We start from the raw sequence: 7,809 nt of genomic DNA on the forward strand, positions 1-7,809 counted from the left end.
GGATCCCGTCGACATATAGACAGAATCCCACAAACAGGATTAGAGGGAAACCTATCGGCTCAGGTAGCGGAATTAGTAGCCCTCACTGAAGCATTAAAATTAGCAGCAGGGAAAAGGGTCAACATACACCGATAGCCGTTATGCCTTTGGGGTGGTACACGATTATATGACTGCTTGGAAGAGGTGGGGGTACGTGACATCGGGAGGGGGACCCATTCGGCACGAAGGGATAGTTAACGAATTGGTAGAAGCATCCCTCCTCCCTCAGGAATGTGCAGCAATAAAAATTAAGGCGCACTCGAAGATCACGGACAGGCACCAGCAGGGAAATGCAAGGGCGGACGAAGCTGCCAAACAAGCAGCCAAATTAGATATAACTAGCACCACCCTGATTGGCTCATGTATCACCCAAACGGAAGAAGAAGTAAACCTACTCAAGGTACAGGGAGAATCCACCTCGCAAGAAACAGAAAGGTGGGAACAGAACGGAGCAAAAAGCGGGGCGGATGGAGTGTGGAGGAAAGATGACAACGTAGTGGCCCCGGAATGTATCCAACAGAACCTATTGAGTAGAACAGATACACCCATACCGGTAGGACCGGCATGATGAACTCCATGTCACGATGTTGGTGGTGGAAAGGAATGGATAGAGACATCGAAAACCATTGTAGGAAATGTATAACATGTGCTAAACACAACCCGGGGAAAAAGATAAAGGTCCGGCTGGGACACCAAACTCACCCAAAGGGACCCTGGGAAGCCTTAAAAATAGATTTTACTGGGCCGCTGCCTAGCCAAAGGGGAAAATGTACTGCCTGGTAATAATAGACCAATTTACAAAATGGGTAGAAGCCTTTGCCACTCGAAACTGCACCGCTGATACGGTGGCTCAAATCCTGGCCGGGAAATAATACCCAGGTGGGGAATGCCACTACAGTTGGACTCAGACCAGGGTACACACTTTACGGGAAAAATCATGAAGCAAGCTTGCACCCTGCTAGGGATTAAACAAAAAAAAAACATCCCATACCACCCAGAGTCTTCCGGATTGGTAGAGCGAATGAATAGGACTTGGAAAACAGCATTGGCTAAGGCAATCGAGGAGACCGAACAGGGATGGGTTGAGTTACTACCACGAATCCTGATGAAATTAAGAGCTACCCCGAACTGGATCACCGGACTGACCCCCTTTGAACTGATGACAGGAAGAGCCATGAGGCTGCCAAAAATGCTGGTTACTGGAAGTGATGACGTAAGGCCCTCCAAGGATACGATACGGAGGTTCTGTAAACAATCACATGAATTATGAGCACAAGCCAGAGACCAACAAATTATGAGGGATCTCGAAAGGGACATGAAGGCACAAAGGGTTCAGGTGCCTCAAATAGGGAGCCGGGTCATGGTAAAAATAAATCCTGGAAGGCCCAGATTCGCACCAAAATGGACCGGACCCCACCAAGTGATCATGATTAGTGACACATGCGCTTATATAGACATGGGAGGTGTTGGCAAATGGAAACACTGGACCTAGTTGAAACGATTCGGATTCTAACCGACCGGTGGCCACCGGAAAACGTGTTTTGCAGGATCCTATTCCTCCTTGGAACTGGAACATCCGATGACGAAGGGAGCCACAGACCTCAAGGCCTATATTATAAGACGTCAGAAAACATTAACTGTGATCCCGATTCAAAAACCCTAATGGTGATAGTCTGCACTACGATAGATTTAAATTGTAGCGTTGGACTAACGGGCATAACACAACTTAACATGAGCTTTAATCGACAGTGGGGGTGGACCAATAACAAGGGCCTAACAGTAGCAGTAAATGAGACAGCAGTGTGCTTTGTGTTAGAGGAAGGGCGAGGAAGTTGCACTCGTAGGGAGGGGGTACAGATAAGGTGCATGCTCGTCTTCACGCAATTCTCAGGAAGGCCCCGACCCGGGGATACCAGGTGGAAGATATGTCCAGCCTCACTGTGCGAGGGCACGGATCAGTGATGTTGGGACATCCGTGTTCAAAATAGACCCCCCCACCACTGCCCCGACAACCACCGTGGGGACAACAACTCTCTCCAGTACCACCACGCAAGCCCCTCCCACATGCCCGTCCGTAAAGACGGGAGCCAAAGGGGGGCTAGTAATAAAGGAATCTAAGGAAAGAATACATTTTGGGGTGCGTCAGCGACTACTTACAGCAGTCCTAAACCTGACGGATATCGTCCTTCCTAGCTTCTGTGGGAATGAAACTATAAGTCTATCCTAGAATTTGACACAACGAATCCTCGAAGGCCTGGAATCCACTACCTTGAGATTTAATCTAAAAAAGGGAACAGAACAAAGTCGAACAAAAAGGGGAATATTGGAAACATTAGGCACGGGTTATGCGGCAGGGCTTGCAACGGTAAATACTATGGACCTGTATGCAATAGACAACCGGGTTAACGCCGTAACGCAAATCTTAAGGGGTTTACTGGGGAGGGACATGGATAACCAAGCCCTACAGGTGCAATTGGGGGATGGCGCGGAGGGGAACTGTTACAAGTGGCCCATACATTACAGGAACATGCCAGGACCACAAATGTAATCCACGCAATGGGGAACGACCTAAGTAACATAGAAACATAGAAACATAGAAACATAGAAAATAGGTGCAGGAGTAGGCCATTCGGCCCTTCTAGCCTGCACCGCCATTCAACGAGTTCATGGCTGAACATTCAACTTCAGTACCCCATTCCTGCTTTCTCACCATACCCCTTGATCCCCCTAGTAGTAAGGACCTCATCTAACTCCTTTTTGAATATATTTAGTGAATTGGCCTCAACAACTTTCTGTGGTAGAGAATTCCACAGGTTCACCACTCTCTGGGTGAAGAAGTTCCTCCGCATCTCGGTCCTAAATGACTTACCCCTTATCCTTAGACTGTGACCTCTGGTTCTGGACTTCCCCAACATTGGGAACATTCTTCCTGCATCTAACCTGTCTAACCCCGTCAGAATTTTAAATGTTTCTATGAGGTCCCCTCTCATTCTTCTGAACTCCAGTGAATACAAGCCCAGTTGATCCAGTCTTTCTTGATAGGTCAGTCCCGCCATCCCGGGAATCAGTCTGGTGAACCTTCGCTGCACTCCCTCAATAGCAAGAATGTCCTTCCTCAGGTTAGGAGACCAAAACTGTACACAATACTCCAGGTGTGGCCTCACCAATGCCCTGTACAACTGTAGCAACACCTCCCTGCCCCTGTACTCAAATCCCCTTGCTATGAAGGCCAACATGCCATTTGCTTTCTTAACCGCCTGCTGCACCTGCATGCCAACCTTCAATGACTGATGTACCATGACACCCAGGTCTCGTTGCACCTTCCCTTTTCCTAATCTGTCACCATTCAGATAATAGTCTGTCTCTCTGTTTTTACCACCAAAGTGGATAACCTCACATTTATCCACATTATACTTCATCTGCCATGCATTTGCCCACTCACCTAACCTATCCAAGTCGCTCTGCAGCCTCACAGCATCCTCCTCGCAGCTCACACTGCCACCCAACTTAGTGTCATCCGCAAATTTGGAGATACTACATTTAATCCCCTCATCTAAATCATTAATGTACAGTGTAAACAGCTGGGGCCCCAGCACAGAACCTTGCGGTACCCCACCAGTCACTGCCTGCCATTCTGAAAAGTACCCATTTACTCCTACTCTTTGCTTCCTGTCTGACAACCAGTTCTCAATCCATGTCAGTACACTACCCCCAATCCCATGTGCTCTAACTTTGCACATCAATCTCTTGTGTGGGACCTTGTCGAACGCCTTCTGAAAGTCCAAATATACCACATCAACTGGTTCTCCCTTATCCACTCTACTGGAAACATCCTCAAAAAATTCCAGAAGATTTGTCAAGCATGATTTCCCTTTCACAAATCCATGCTGACTTGGACCTATCATGTCACCTCTTTCCAAATGCACTGCTATGACATCCTTAATAATTGATTCCATCATTTTACCCACTACCGATGTCAGGCTGACCGGTCTATAATTCCCTGTTTTCTCTCTCCCTCCTTTTTTAAAAAGTGGGGTTACATTGGCTACCCTCCACTCCATAGGAACTGATCCAGAGTCAATGGAATGTTGGAAAATGACTGTCAACGCATCCACTATTTCCAAGGTCACCTCCTTAAGTACTCTGGGATGCAGTCCATCAGGCCCTGGGGATTTATCGGCCTTCAATCCCATCAATTTCCCCAACACAATTTCCCGGCTAATAAGGATTTCCCTCAGTTCCTCCTCCTTACTAGACCCCCCGACCCCTTTTATAACCGGAAGGTTGTTCGTGTCCTCCTTCGTGAATACCGAACCAAAGTACTTGTTCAATTGGTCCGCCATTTCTTTGTTCCCCGTTATGACTTCTCCTGATTCTGACTGCAGGGGACCTACGTTTGTCTTTACTAACCTTTTTCTCTTTACATATCTATAGAAACTTTTGCAATCCGTCTTAATGTTCCCTGCAAGTTTCTTCTCATACTCCATTTTCCCTGCCCTAATCAAACCCTTTGTCCTCCTCTGCTGAGTTCTAAATTTCTCCCAGTCCCCAGGTTCGCTGCTATTTCTGGCCAATTTGTATGCCACTTCCTTGGCTTTAATACTATCCCTGATTTCCCTTGATAGCCACGGTTGAGTCACCTTCCCTTTTTTATTTTTATGCCAGACAGGAATGTACAATTGTTGTAGTTCATCCATGCGGTCTCTAAATGTCTGCCATTGCCCATCCACAGTCAACCCCTTAAGTATCATTCGCCAATCCATCCCAGCCAATTCACGCCTCATACCTTCAAAGTTAGCCTTCTTTAAGTTCTGGACCATGGTCTCTGAATTAACTGTTTCATTCTCCATCCCAATGCAGAATTCCACCATATTATGGTCACTCTTCCCCAAGGGGCCTCGCACAACGAGATTGCTAATTAATCCTCTCTCATTACATAACACCCAGTCTAAGATGGCCTCCCCCCTAGTTGGTTCCTCGACATATTGGTCTAAAAAACCATCCCTTATGCACTCCAGGAAATCCTCCTCCACCGTATTGCTTCCAGTTTGGTTAGCCCAATCTATGTGCATATTAAAGTCACCCATTATAACTGCTGCACCTTTATTGCACGCACCCCTAATTTCATGTTTGATGCCCTCCCCAACATCACTACTACTGATTACAAGCTGAGATAGTTTGCTCCGGGTATGGGGCTTGGATATTGAGTGAGGTACAACATAATCTGGAGCAACTCCAGAATGGGGACGTACCTGATTGGATCACGAACAACATACTTAACAAGTGGACTCTAGACAGAAAACTGAATAACACATGCGAAAGAATAGTCACGCATGGGTGCCAAAATTCAGATGCATCACTGGACATGCGAATATGATCGGATTTGTGATATCCATACCACGAATGGTGTAACAAAGGGAGACCCCTTATACCAGACCGACAATATCGGTGAAGTGAGAAACCAAACCCGGTTGTGTTACCATCACCCCTCCAGGCGGGTGATTAAGATTAACAATAGTACCAAAGGCATTGACATAACCGATTGCTATAAAAATAACCAATTGGTTTTGTTTCGAGGTATGCCACGAATGACGAATGATGATTGCGGATTCCACCAGATAAACGAATGTATGCTGAGTATCATTCCTCTCGAACACGATTTTGAAACCATCGCTGCCCCACAAGGGAACAGAGATTGGTGCGTGAGCACAGGGGCAGCCAACCTGACGATCAAGACCAGGGGAGGAGTCACTCCCTGTGTCATCACCAACCCTAACTTCTGTTTCAGACCCAAGGGAGAAATAGACATAAATGGATAACACATACATCCAGGGACAACGGAAATTATCCATGGAACAGTCACGGATACCCTCCGAGAAGGGTACAAGGAGGCAGTATGAGAACCGCAAGTCAAACAGATGCCTGAATTAAGTGAGGAACAATTACATTTGGTGCAAGGAATCCAGAACCAAAGACGACAGTATATCCGGCTGATGGAAGAAATACAGAGAGACACCGATGCAATGCTGGCCGACCAGCCTTGGTACTCAAAACTGTGGAACATTGGACCTAATATTCAGGTTCACCCATGGATAATAATTATATCACATGCACTTGTAGTAATACAAGGCCTGGTCATGATGGTACTAGTAGGGTTAACGTGTGCACGGATTAAACAGGCCAAACGACACAGTAGGGCACGTACTATGATTAAGGCACTAAGGGACGAAAATTTAAACAATCCTGCAAGAAGGACTTACCTTATATAGCTCTGCGGGAGAAGTCTCAGGAGGTCCTGAAGTTTGGGAGATGGTCACCCAGGTGAACGAATGTATCTGGAACTTGTTCGCAGGGAGGTAGTTTCAGGGAATATGGCCCACTTGGCGTCTGGCCAAGGGCCAAAAGGAGGGAATTGTAAGAGAAATTTGGTATTGGGGTAGCAGCGGGACAAGGGTTAAAGTGCTGGTTCCTGCACCGACCCATAAGGAGGTAAAAGGCCTCTCTTCGGCCTTGCACATTCCAGTATCAAGGCTCCAGAAGTTATTAGTTCAATATGTACCAGGACATTAGATAATATTCCGACAGGATACGATGTGAGAACCTAAACAGACATTGGTAAGACCTTGTGAAGAGGCTCGAGGCGGACTCACGGGCACCAAGGAGAATCAGCAAATTCTAACCGAAGTAGGTCATCCCAGTTAAGGTCTAAAAGTTGCCTTGAGATCTTGGCCTGTCAATCCAAAATATTACTAATAAGGTAACTCAATTAGAGATCGATGGAGGTTGTACCGGGGGGGCGAAGGGATCTATGAAATGTATAAATGATGTACAATTTTGCTATTCAGGGAACATCTCCACTCACAGGCGGCTGTGATGAGAAGTGTTCCCGGACGTTCGTAATTAAAGATCGTTATACCTTGCCATCCGTCTCTGTCTGCTAACTTTGAGAATTGTTACACGCGTTGGGGTGAGCATCGACCCTTTTTATCAGGGGGCCTGCTCGTGGGAGGAGAAACCTTCCCATTTTCCCCCTACATTAGGAATTCTGAGAGCACGAGAAATTCTTGGCCAGTAAAATTAAGGAAAACCCTAAGATGTTCTATAATTATATTAAGAGTAAGAGGGTAACTCCAGAAAGGGTAGGGCCTATTAGAGACCATGAGGGTAATCTTTGTGTGGAGGCGGAAGATGTTGGTAGGGTTCTTAACGAATACTTTGCATCTGTTTTCACAAAAGAAAGGGGTAATGCAAATACTGCTATCGAGGAGGAGTGTGATATTCTGGATGAAATAAATATAGTGAGAGAGGAGGTATTAAGGGGTTTAGCAGCTTTGAAAGTAGATAAATCCCCAGGCCCGGATGAAATGCATCCCAGGCTGTTGAGTGAAGTAAAAGAGGAACTGGCAGAGGCCTTGACCATCATTTTCCAGTTCTTATTGGATTTGGGCATGGTGCCGGAGGATTGGAGGACTGCTAATGTTGTACCCGTGTTTAAGAAGGAAAAAGGGGATAGGCCGAGTAATTACAGACCTGTCAGCCTATCCTCAGTGGTGGGAAAATTATTGGAAAAATCCTGAAAGACAGGATAAATCTACATTTGGAAAGGCAAGGATTAATTAAGGACAGTCAGCACAGATTTGTGAAGGGAAGATCGTGTTTTACTAACGATTGAATTTTTTGAGGAGGTAACTGTCATGTGTGCAACCACAATGTAACACCACTGTATTATTGTATACACTCAACCTAGATGCACACCTTGACCACAAGGCG

Source organism: Pristiophorus japonicus, chromosome 2 (genome assembly GCF_044704955.1).
Source record: "Pristiophorus japonicus isolate sPriJap1 chromosome 2, sPriJap1.hap1, whole genome shotgun sequence".
NCBI lineage: Eukaryota > Metazoa > Chordata > Chondrichthyes > Pristiophoridae > Pristiophorus > Pristiophorus japonicus.